Source organism: Caretta caretta, chromosome 11, assembly GCF_965140235.1.
Source record: "Caretta caretta isolate rCarCar2 chromosome 11, rCarCar1.hap1, whole genome shotgun sequence".
Taxonomy (NCBI): Eukaryota; Metazoa; Chordata; order Testudines; family Cheloniidae; genus Caretta; species Caretta caretta.
Genome location: NC_134216.1, coordinates 26,694,538 through 26,707,359, shown reverse-complemented (window position 1 = coordinate 26,707,359; position 12,822 = coordinate 26,694,538). Strand labels below are relative to the sequence as shown.

The 12,822-nt window shown below is 43.9% G+C and overlaps 2 protein-coding genes across 6 annotated transcripts in view; both read right to left on the bottom strand.

Annotated features, from left to right (window-relative positions):
- Nucleotides 1-12,822, bottom strand: part of LYPD6B (LY6/PLAUR domain containing 6B) — a 132,781-nt gene that overhangs the window by 113,491 nt on the left and 6,468 nt on the right. The gene's annotated exons all lie outside the window — the stretch shown is intronic.
- The window catches only part of KIF5C (kinesin family member 5C), a 148,401-nt gene continuing 140,958 nt past the window's right edge, over nucleotides 5,380-12,822 (bottom strand). Inside the window, exon 26 of the mRNA XM_048869161.2 lies at nucleotides 5,380-5,931. The gene's annotated coding sequence lies outside the window, so the exon portion shown is untranslated. The remainder of the gene's footprint in view (nucleotides 5,932-12,822) is intronic.

The following is a 12,822-nucleotide window of genomic DNA, read 5'->3' as shown; positions in this document are numbered from 1 at the left end:
TACCTGAGCCAGACAGGCAAACAATGGTCTTCTGGAAAGAAAGAAGATCCCAACCCAGAGTACAATGCTACTGTAACAACACTAGTCATGAAGCTATGAGCTGTGGGGAATCTGGTTGGAAGGAGCAATGGCCAAATTTCTTTTCCCAACTAGCCTTCACTTTTGATGGGAGAAACATCAGCAGTCCGAGCCACCCCCCTGAGCGATGTAAGTGACACTGACCTAACTGCAGATGTGGCCAGCATTATGTTGGCAGGAGAAGCTCTCCCGCCAACATAGCTCTCGCCACTCGGGGAGGTGGAGTAATTATGCCGACAGGAGAGCTCTCTCCCATCGGCACAGAGCATCTGCACTAGCCGTACTACAGCGGTGCAGCTACATCGGTACAGCTGCACCGCTGTAGCAATTCTAGTGTAGACCAGCCCTAAGTGAAGCTTCATCTATGTCGGAAGGAAGGTCAGTGCTAGTAGGCCAGGCTTTGGAGTCAAGGGGACATGCATAGTGCATGCAAAGTTTCCAAGGCTCTGAGATACTAGGTTCCCTATGTTTTTCCTACTGATTTCAGAAACTTCTAATCCTAGCTCTATATATTCAAATGAGCTTTGAGTTTTAGTACCACTTTGTTACAACAGAATCATTGCAATCATCAAGACAAGTATTGTGGCTGCACTTTTTCTTTTTTTCAAGGAATAGCTGCTAGATGACTGTATAACTATTAACATCTGCAGTTATGCAAGTTTCAACTACAGTAAAGGTAATCACCACCACATTTCAGGGCACAACCTGTGAGAGTCAAAGAGGCATTCCTATCTGCAATCTCATGTTAAGGACATTGCACACGTGTATTATAGACAGATTTTAGTCTTCCTTTGAAACAGATGTTGGGCACTGCCTGAGACAGATTACTGGTCTAAAATCTATGGTCTAGTCTTTGTGACAACTTGTGTGATCAAATATTCAAAAAAAATCTCTGTATTCTATAGTCTGAAGATTAAGTCTTATTTCAGACTGCAGTTATTTGCTCCTCTAGCTATTTAAGGATACATGACAGCAATCCACCAAATATCACAGAAGGATTTTCAGAATAGCAATACTATTACTGTCAATGGTTTATAATCCACTACAAAAAAAGTGGACAGTCTTTTATATAAGCTTGCCATTTAAATAAGTAGGCAAAAATCACTGCACTTCACATTTAAACCTAGGATAAACCAAATAAAATAAAGTGAAGCACTACTCCTACTCCTACCACTGGTGTCAATCTTTAATCCTAACTAATCACCTAATCCAGGGTGAGACTAAGTATTTCAGGTTCATCTTCTCTATCACTTGTATCTACAAGTACAATTTTATTAGGCTGTAAGAAAAATATTCCTAGAAAATCCATCAGCTAATTTGTCTGAAAGCTCTCACACACAGAGATATTCTTGACAGACAAAAATTTAAACATGAGCAAAAAATCCCAGACCTCCTGCCTCTTTGTATTGTGCCTCAGCCACATCCTCCCTCCTATCATTAGGTAAGATAACAATCAGCTCTTCTGAAGCACCTATTGTCAACATGCCGCACTGATGTGTTTAAGCCTAACCCTAACCCAAACCAGGTTAGCCCATATAAATTTTCACCTGGTTTGAAATTCCTGATTTATAGGCAATGGGTTCATTTAGCTTAACAAAAAAACAAAACAAAACACCTCACTAGACTTAACTGTTTGTGCTGTAACTGATTTAATTTAGATAGGGGCCAAATTCTGCCCATGATGCACGTGCACAGCTTTCAGCAACGTAAATGTAAATAAGGGCAAAACCTAACCTGGTACATTCTCAAATCAAATCACTTTTTCTCAACACTTTGAGTCTTTCAATACTTGGCTCAATTTTTATTTTTATTTTAAAGCTTCATTTTCAATCAAATAACTGCTTGGCAGAGGTCAGATTTTTATGGCCCATCTACACTACAGACACAATGGTGGTGAAATACCCAGTTCTATCACAGTAGTATCCGGTTCAGAGTACTACCCAGAGATGTAATCATAACTGGAAATGAGCCAACCAACATGCAGATAGCTGAGCTTGATTTGATAGTAAACCTAACAGAGCTGGAATGGGATCACAGGATAGGCCCAAGACAAGACACACACCCGGGGGAGGAAAACCATCACTGAGAAACCCTGGGATGGGTGGGCAAAAGCAGTATTCCATACGTGGACAGCGGCATCACTTGGCGAGGGATTGCCCAATGCACGCACTGAGGCCCAGTGCAGTGCTTGAAAAGCCAGCTGCACCCTAGCTCCAAAGAGTTAGCTGTGTGATTGAAGCTCCGGTGGGAGGAAGTCACACAGCCAGTCTGCCAATGGCATATAATGTTCATGCTGAAGCATTTACACTTCAAATCACTGCCCACGTCATGCTACACCCTCCCAGGTACAGATCCATCTGTCCGTCAGTGGGAGAGGAAGGTGGTAGTTAACGGGGAGACATTCACTGGATGGAGAGATACTGGGGCTGCTAAGACTATAGTTAAGCCCCAAGTCATTAAACCCTATCAAATGCTCCCAGGGTGTGAAATCTGGTGTAAAGTTTCTGGTGTAAAAGCCTTCGCTCAGCCTACAGCACAGATGTCTATCCAGACCTAGGAATGGCCAGGGTGCTAGTACAGGCACATTGTCAGATATCCCACCGTCTTCCCTTTTGGGGAATGATATTACGGCTTTAAAAGAAGGAGCGGTCAAATCAAACCCCTCAGGTAGCTCCAGACATGAAAGTGACTGTCAGCCAAACTTCAAATGGAGTAGCTGACGAGGAGGAAGCTAGTATCCAAGAGGAATCAGGTTACCTCCAGAGGGTATGCAAACAAATACATGCGCGGGGGAAATGAAAGACCCCCATCCTTCAGAGAATTAAGCTCTCTGCCTACCCTGAAAAGAGAACCAGAGGCAGTACAGAGTATGGTGATGGCAGTGTCTCCAGCCAAAGGTAGGGATACCGACACCAGGGCAGGTGCGGTGCACTGCCAAACCTATGACTCCAACCTCAGAGGGAGAAATGCCCAAATAAAGTGCAGGACAGCTGCCTGATTGATAACAGTAACTACAGCAAGAAAATGATAACAGTAACTACAGCAAGGAAGGACAGGGAACTTCTTCCTACAGTCTCTGCCTGATTGTCTGTAAAAACATACAGCCAGATGGGACTGGGAGATGGCACAGAGAAAGGAATTTTGCTAAGGGGAAAAGTTTGAAGACTCTCCCTTGCCCAGCCCCTTTGCTGTTAAAAGCAGCTGCATGGTTGACAGCCACTTCACAGGGAAGTAGCCCTAACATGTTTCTCCCTGTAAAGTAGATAGGTAAGCATGATTATTCCCACTTAGATAGGAAAGCACAGAGAAAGTAAGTGGCTTGTCCAGAGCTAGTTAGTTAGAGCCACAACCAGAACCCAGGTCTCCTGACCACAAGTCCCATGATCTAATCACATCACTAAACTGCTCACAGAGTTCTCGCCATAGCTGTGTAAAATGAAGTAGATTCAGTGCACAGAAGTTTGAACAAACATTTGTTTCACTACACACACATGCATGCTGTAAGGGCAAATCTACACTATAAAATTAATTCGACCTAAGTTCCGTTGTCGTACAGCTTCCACAGTAATTAAATCACTTTTGCATGTCCACAATGCTCCTTGTGTCAGCAGTGTGCCCCCTCACTACCAGGGCTTGCACTGATGCAGAGAGCAGTGCACAATGAGTAGCTATCCCACCGTGCAGCTTGCCACCATCTTGCACAGAGTGTTTTAGGAAGGGTTTGCGACGCCTCATGAGGGCAAACGAGTTGCACAGGGGTGACTGGGAACATGGTTTCAACATCCCATGATGCAGTTTTCTCCTTCCCAGAATTTTATCTGCATCCCATAATGTTTCGTGCCTCTTTTCAAAAGCCCTGCAAACCAGCGCATCTGCCATTGGTGTGAGACGCATGGATCCTACACAGCTCTGCACTACTGTGATAAGCGTTGCGAGCACAATGTGCCTGATCCTGCAGTATTTGCAGAGCCGCCAGAGGAGCCGGGCAGCAGAACAAGACAATTCCCTAGATGCTGCCTTGCTGTTGGACCTAGAAAGAAACAATTCAAGGTGGTTGTTGGCATTCATGGAGCAGCTGCAGACAGTGGAGCACGGGTTCTGGACCAGAGAAACAAGCACTGACAGGTGGGATCGCATCGTTATGCAGGTATGGGATGATGAGCAGTGGCTGCAGAACTTTTGGATGTGTAAGGCCACATTCCTGGAAGTGTGTGTGGGACTTGCTCAGCGCTCCGGCATAGCAACACCAAAACAAGAGCTGCATTGACAGTGGAGAAGCGAGTGGTGATGACTGTGTGGCACCTTGCAATACCAGATTGCTACCGATCAGTCGGGAATCAATTTGGAGTTAGGAAATCTTCTGTGGGGGTTGCTGTGATGCAAGTGTGCAAGGCCATTAATTGCATCCTGCTGCAAAGGACTGTGACTCTGGGCAACGTGAAGGACATAGTGGATGGTTTGCAGCAATGGGGTTCCTGAACTGCAGTGGGATGACATATGACACACATATCCCTATTTTGGCACTAGACCACCTTGCCACAGAGTACATCAACAGAAAGGGCTACTTTTCTATTGCATGCAGTGGTGGATCACCGTGGATGTTTTACCAACATCAGTGTAGGATGGTCAGGGAAGGTGCATGATGCACTCATTTTTAAAGAGCACAGGCCTGTTCAGAAAGCTGCAAGCAGGGACCTTCTTTCCAGACCGACAGATTACCACTGCGGATGTTGAGATGCCAATAGTGATCCTGGGAGACCCAGCCTACCCCTTTCTTCTGTGGCCATATACCGGCCACCTCGATAGCAGCAAGGAGCACTTCAGCTACAGGCTGAGCCAGTGCAGAATGACATTTGAATGTGCCTTTGGCCATCTAAAAGGCCACTGGTGCAGTCTACTCACAAGATTAGACCTCAGTGAAAAAAAAAATCTCAGTGGTTATAGCTGCCTGCTGTGCAATTCATGATATCTGTGAAGCAAAGGGGGGAAAGTTTCTGCTGGAGTGGAGGGTGGAAGAGGAATGGTTGTCTGCTGATTTTGAGCAGCCAGATACCAGGGCTATAAGAAGAGCTCAATAGGGAGCTATAGGGATTCAGAGAGTCATTGAAAGACCGTCTTAATAGTGAGCCAGAGTAATGTGCGTTTATGTAGTGTGCTCTGCCTGGCATTGTTTTTGTGCACCCTGGTATGAACCTTGTAATGAGTGCAGAGAGTAATATCGCACATGTACCTATTGCTATTATCTCTGAATGAGGCGAAACCCAGCCAGCATAGGTTGTGAACTAGTAAAGATTAATTCAGTTTCCATAACTAGCCATTTATTCCAAATCCAGGCAAATAGACATATTTATAACTGAATGAGACTTTATAAATACAGGGAAAAGAACCTTTGAAGGGGAAAAAACAGTCATTTTCATTTCACAAACGCATACACCAACCATGTCTCTCACAGGTCAGTGTATGTGCAGCTGTGATTGGTAGGTGTAGAGAAGTAGCCCCGGACACCACATGGAATGGGAGTGGGGATAGGGAGGTCCCGAAATGCAGTTCTCTGTGGGCTACAGAGGGAGGTGAGCACAAGTCTGTTGAAACTGAAGGTCAACAGGTGTCTCCAGCATGTCTGTTTGCGTCTTGAGAAGCGCTATCATGTCCTGCTGCATGTCTCTCTCCTGTGCTTTTCTCCTCTCTGCTCTATCCCTGTCTGTTCTGTCCACGACAGTGATCCTCCAAGCCCTTGCTCGGCTTGCAGGATCTCTTGGACCACGTCATCCCATGTCCTCTTCCTTCTCCTCCTTATCTGGCTGAGCTGCTCTGCTGATGTGAATGGAGAGTCCCTCAAGGCCATATTTCCAGCTGCAAAAGACACAATGCACAGAGCTACTATTGAGAGCGTATTCACAAGATAAATGGAAACTTGGCATACGGAACTCACTCTCTTTGATCCACACAAGTTTCAAGCACTACATTCTCACTTCTCCTTGGGATTCACGGAGCACGGTGGCAGTCCCAACCAGGGGACAGCTTGAGGGGCTGTGAGGGGCGGGAGAGTGGGCAAATTGGGACTACGGATGAGGGTGGCTCACAGGTATGAGTATATGCAGATAGGGCCATTGAACTGAATATTGGCACCATTTTCTATAGGTGGTGATTTTAGCTGATATCAAACTCCTGAGGGTAATGGAGACCAAAAGGGAACAGCTCCTGCACGCGTCTGGCTACAGACCAGGTCCGTATGCTGCTAGCTTGTGTGCTGCAATGGTGCCTGCTGAAGTAATTGCTTAGTGGTGTTCAGAAGTGTCCTACCACAGCAGAAAAAAAATAAGGCAGCCCTCCCCAGAAACCTTCAGCAGAGAATTGAAGACTACCTTCAGGAAACTTTTGAGATCTCTACGAGGATTCACAAGACATCCTGGTGCACATAAACAAACTGTGCAGGACCCCCTCTGCCTAATTATGCAGGGGAATGAGAAGCAGATAGCAACTTAACCTCTCTTAGTTATTTCATTACCTCTTCCTAAGTCAAAATGATTAAAGAAGAGTAAATGAACAGATGTGTCCCTGCAATATCAAAGTAAACTGCATATTTACCAAAGGTTCCTTCCCCTCCATCAGGCTCACCCATGCTGGACTGTAGGGACTGGCTCAACTGCTCTATAGTCAAGAACAGGTCCTGGTTCCCTGCACCACTGGATCCCCCGGTCACCTGTCCCTCATACTCCTCCTCCTCTTCCTGCCCAATACCTCCTCCTCGCTGTGACTCCAGCTCCACCAAAGTATCCATACGACTCCTGGCAATGATGGTGGGGTCTTTGGCAGGGATGGCACACAGCTCTTTATGAAAGCAGTATGTCTGCAGCTCCACACCAAAACAACTGTTAGCCTCCTTTGCCTTCTGGTACACCTGCCACAGCTCCTTGACTTTCAGGTGGCAATTCTGTCTGTCCCTCTTGTAGCCCTTCTCCACCATGTCACGGGCGAGCTGCTCGTAGATATCTACCTTTCTATGGCTGGATCGGAGCTGTGCCTGCACAGCCTCTTTTCCCCACGGACCCAGGAGATCCACCACCTCCTGTGTACTCCAGGCAGGAGTGCATCTGCACTGTGGGGCCAGCATGGTCTGCTGGGCAATTGCTAGGTGAGCTCTCCATGCCAAGCAAACAGGAAATGGAATTTCAAAAATTTGCAAGGCTGTAAAAGGGGAAGGGCGCATGCATGTGTATCTGGCCACCGGGCAGCAGAGTTCAAAACGGTGACCAGAGCAGTCATGGTAGGGCAGGGGTTCCCAAACTTGGTTTGCGGCTTGTTCAGGGTAAGCCCCTGGCAGGCCATGGGACTCTTTGTTTACCTGAGTGTCTGCAGGTATGGCCACTCGCAGCTCCCAGTGGCCGCAGTTCACCGTTCCCAGACAATGGGAGAACCACAGCCAGTGGGAGCTGCGAGCAGCCATACCTGTGCATGCTCAGGTAAACAAAGCATCTCGCAGTCTGCCAGGGGCTTACCCTGAACAAGCTGTGAACCAAGTTTGGGAACCACTGCGGTAGGGCACTGTGGGACACCCTCCTGGAGGCCACTAAAGTCGATGCAAGTAATGCAGTGTCTACACCGATACGACCCTAACTACGTCAACCTAAGCACTTCGCCTCCCACAGAGGTGGAGTTATTAAGTTGGCACAGTGGGCGAGTTACATCAGCAGGAGGAACATTTTTAGAGAGAGTTAGGTCAATATAAGTTGCTTTGGGTCAACCTACAGGGCCGTCCTCAGGCATACGCAGCTGCATGGGGCACCACTGGGACAGCAGGTAAGAGCGGGTCGGCTCCTGCCCTCTGAGCGTGCGCTGCAGTCTCCTTAGGCAGGGGCTGTATTCAGAGCTGAATGCACCAGTGAGGTGCATTCTGCGCGAGGGAGAGGGTACAAGAGTCTCTGCAGAGAACTGTGATTCTGCCACCATGAGGCAGGCTGGGCGGCTTGGTATCCTTTTCTGTCTTGTCCATCCCCCATGGGCTGCCGCAGCGTCTGCTATGTACGAAGCTCGTTGTGTGTCAGCAATGTGTGTGGGGGAGGTCTTCTGGGGGTGTGCGGGCGGGGGAGGTTGCTGTGCCCCCTCGACACACTGGGGTCAGCGGTGCTGTCTGGGGACCGCCTTCAGTGGAGCTCCCACCTTCCCCTCCCCTCAATATCCCCCCCTCAGGAGTCCCCACCTTCCCCTCCCCCATCCCTCAATAGCATCCCTCAGGTAACTTGGGGGTACACAAGACAAATTAGACTCCTGAAAGGGGTACAGTAGTCTGGAAAGGTTGAGAGCCCCCAATGTAAATAGATCAATGGCATTATCCAGTTTAATAAGATGGGTTTCCAAGGAGCAGAGAAGTAGATATTGGTGAAGAAGGAAAAAAGTCTGTGAAAAAGGATACTGATGTTGAAGTTTTGGAAACTTTGTGGGATTTCACAGACCGTTCATGCACAGCTCTAGAGTAGAAGGAAAAAACCCCAACCCTACTTCTAGAAAGTCTTTCTTCACTATTGGACAATCATTGTAATGGCTAGCCAAACCTGGCATTACAATAAGAATGTCATCTGTAAAAATTACTGTAAGGGAAGAAGGTTAATCAGTTCATATCCAGTCAAGATTGCAAGTGATCGGAAGTTATCATAATCTGATTACTCAATTGTCTATGTAAAATGAACTCGTGATGGAAGTTCAGTGTCATAATTGACATTGTTTACCAGAAAGGATGAGTGACAAAACCTGGAGAGGGTCCTTCTGTAACAAGGGCACATTAGCTTGGAAAAAGAAATTAGCTTGTCTCTGTCCATGCTGTACTAATTTTAGTGGATAGGACTTCGGTAACATTTCTGTCCTACCTTAATCTAGATGAGATGATTCTGTGCTGGCTTCATTGCTGGTCACTTTGTGCTTTACCTAGGAATAAAACTAGGGTCCTATTTTCCCACTGCTTGGAAACCAAGCTTATTAAACTGGATAATGTCATTGATCTATTTACAGTATAAGGTTGATATAGAGTTGTAACTAGCATTAAGACTGATGCCCACTACACATTTAAAATTAAAAAGTGACTTTGTAAAAATGACATGGGTTTTCCAACTCTATGGTGTCTCAGTCAGGGTGGAGCACCTTGTGAGGTGTCTGCACACTAGCTCAAGGTCACAGACTCATGGCTATCCTCGATTAGTTATTTTAAATAATATTTCTGATCATCTGACAATAATTTAAACAGTTATTTCCTTAAAAAAAACACCCTTATAAGTTATGTCATATCAAAAACAACCTTCCAGGTCACAAAAAAGAAAATGAAAAGATGAAATAGAATTAGCTATAAAAGCACAAAAGGGTTCTATACTTAAGTTTGTGTGTCATGAAAACAACAAAGTTGATCAAGATCAAGTAATTGCCGAAGAAAATTTTTATGCAGAAGTTCAAGAAACTCAAAACACAGAACAATCATTTGAAACAGATACAGACACAAAACAATAAATTACAACAGCTGAAACTATACTAGCACGGGATATAAATGACATTGGCGCATGGCCGCAATCTTTAAAAAACAAATTACATGACATTATACTTGAGAAAGGCCTTGTGAGAACAGAAGGTCTCAAATATCCTAAAGACATTAGAGGTAGGGAATTCACAGAAAACTATTACTATAAAAGACTTTCCAACAATGAAATTGTCAACAGATGGTGGCTTGTGTACTCTAAATGCAAGGATGCTGTATTTTGTTTTCCATGCAAGATTTTCAACAGTGGCAATTTTAACATAGCAACCGTGGGTATTAATGATTGGCAAAATCTTAGTCACACATTACCACAACATGAAAAGGCACAACACCACGTTGAAAGTATGCACAAATGGTGTGAGCTGATTTGTAAGTTTAAAAAAAATCAGACAACTCTTCATGCCCAAAGTCAAAGATTGCTGGAGTCAGAGAGGCAACATCGGTGTTGTGTTCTTGAATGTCTATTATCTATTTTTGGATATCTATCAACAAACAATCTTGCTTTTAGAGGAAGCGTTGACAAATTATACCAGCCCAAAAATGGCAATTTTCTGGGCCTTGTACAACTGCTTGGAAAATTTGACACAGTGATGAATGAATATTTCCAGAGAGTAACTGAAAATGAAATACATGATCACTATTTGGGACCAAGAATTCAGAATTAACTGATAATGCTAATGAGTGGTAAAGTGAGAGACAAAATTGCTTCACTGGATTCTTTGGCAAAATATTTTGCCATAATTCTAGATTGCACTCCTGACATAAGTCATCAAGAACGGATATCGTTAGTAGTGAGATTTGTCGACATTAGTGATTCAGCACAATTCCAGTTAAGGAATCATTTATCACATTTTTAGTAGAGGACACTACAGGTTTTGGACTTCTTCAAGCTCTCCTTGATGAACTAAAATGAATGGGATTGTCCGTAATGAACATTAGAGGACAAGGCTACAATAATGGTGCCAAAATGAGAGGAGGTACTTCTGGCGTGCAAGAGAGTTTGCAGAAGCACTCAGTGTAGAACCAAAATTTCCATGTGTGAATGTGACAAGAGTTTCGAGTTAAAAATGGCAAACAGAATATGAAGGAGCAGATGAGCCCATAGAAGATCCAGAAAAGAAATTTGAAGTTGAATTTTCTAATGTTGTGATGGATAAAGCACTACCTGCTGTTGATGGAAGGTTTAATACTTTACGAGCACCAGGAATGCTTGACTGGTCTTGCTATTCTTACAATCGAACAAGATTGTCATACGATGACATTATTACTGATTTTGCAGCCAAAAAAGCCAGAAAGATTGCTTTTAATTAAAAACAAATCCTTGTTCCAATACCTCTTCATAGTAATTTCCAATAAAATGTTGACAAATTTAAAAAAATTGATTTGCATCTTTCTGTCAATAAATTAGAATTTTTTCTAGAGCACTACTTCTTTAGTGTAAATAGAGTCCATCCGCGTTATAGTGTGCTTAATTTGTTTAAATTTCTTTTTAATAAAGTGCATGTGGCAAGTTTTCCAATACTGTAAGCTTACGTTTGTGTTGCTAAGAGCAAGTCGGGCATGGTTTAATAATTTAATAATACTGCGTAGGGCCCCATATATCCTAAGGACGGCCCTGTCGACCTAACTCTATAGTGTAGACCAGGCCCCCCCTCCCTCACACTCAGTTTTGGGTTTAAACCCGAACTGCAAAGTGAAACACAGATGAAACTATCAACTTGACCTGGTTTTAAGCAAAAATAATACAAAACCACAATATTCCACCTCGTTCCTTCCAAAGGCCGTAGCTCAACCCAAGTTCATCAGAAAGCCCACAAACTTTGGGGAATTGAAACCTAAACCTAGCTCTGTTCCAAATCTCAGGCACAGCTTTAGTGTCAGCATTTCCATAACGAAGCAGAACAATGTCCATTATGTTGTTCAGTGTATGATTACTCAAGAAAAAAGAGTAACTTGATTTTTTAAAAGGCATTTCAGCTACAAATATTCACAGCTATTTGGAATTTATATAGCTGTAGAGTTTGTCATTGCAAATAAAAGTTTTACTTAACTAATTTGTTGCTAAAGCAACCAAGCAGAAGGAGGTTTTTTCCCCCCATTTACATCTGCTTCCCATGTTAGAAGAATGCTTTTCCACACATTGAAGTGTAAATCCTGCAGTCCTTACTGCAAGAATTTAAAGTGGATTACAAGGAACATGGTTACATTTATTGTAAGGACTGTAGGTCCGGGCCCTGAGTGGGACAACCCCACCCCTCCCAGCAAACAAATATTCCTACATAAACCAACCAATTGGCATCAACAGTAACTAGAGAAGTAGAAAGCCTCTCAAAATATGCTGCCATAATATTTTAGTGAAAACAAAAACAGCAAAGCTTTGGATTTTAACATATGTCTCGTATCCTGGTTCTGAAGTACACTTTGAGCATGAAAAGAGCACAGACGGGTAGAATTGAACTCTACTTTGGTTTCATTCAGGCATTCTGGGCTCAGAATAAAGAGCACTGCGATCAGCAATCTCCTTAAGCAAATACAAAGCCCGGAAGATTTTTACCTACTATGTAGATTGAATGGCTCATTTAACAAGTAATAGAATAAAATGGAATCACACCTGCTGTACACAAGACCAGGACTCAATCTCTGAGTGAAGTTATTATTGGAAGTTTTACCCATGAAAATGTTTATCTTCATAACTGTACCTTTTAGTACCAATGGTTTTGATCTCTAAGTGTTAATGATAATTTGGCTCTGCTGAGTCGGAAGTTTACGAACTCTGCCGCCTCAGCTGTCAAACACACGTTTCCACCTGCTCCAAACTGTCAAACATACACTTAATCTCAAGCCTAGAAGTCATTACACTTTTACTCACTTTACATACATGTAACAACATAACTGTCAGTGTTCTTTGAATCAATAGAATCCCAGTTACAGGGTGTGAGTGTGGCATAAGGATAAACAACATTATTTTAATTTCTCATTTTCCATGTATCAGAAATGAAACCTTATTTCTGTATGTTGGAAGAGGGGATTTTCCCAAAAACCTTATGAAGGGTAAAATGGATTAGGGAAGTAATTTTCTTTATATCTGTTGTTCCTTCAGTACTCCCAGAAACTTGTGGATTGATGAGTGATGAACAATCACAAAAGTCAGATGTTCACTAAACAGCCAGACTAGCTCCTTATCCTACCAGGTGTCTCCCTTTCTCTTAGAGAAACCACCCATC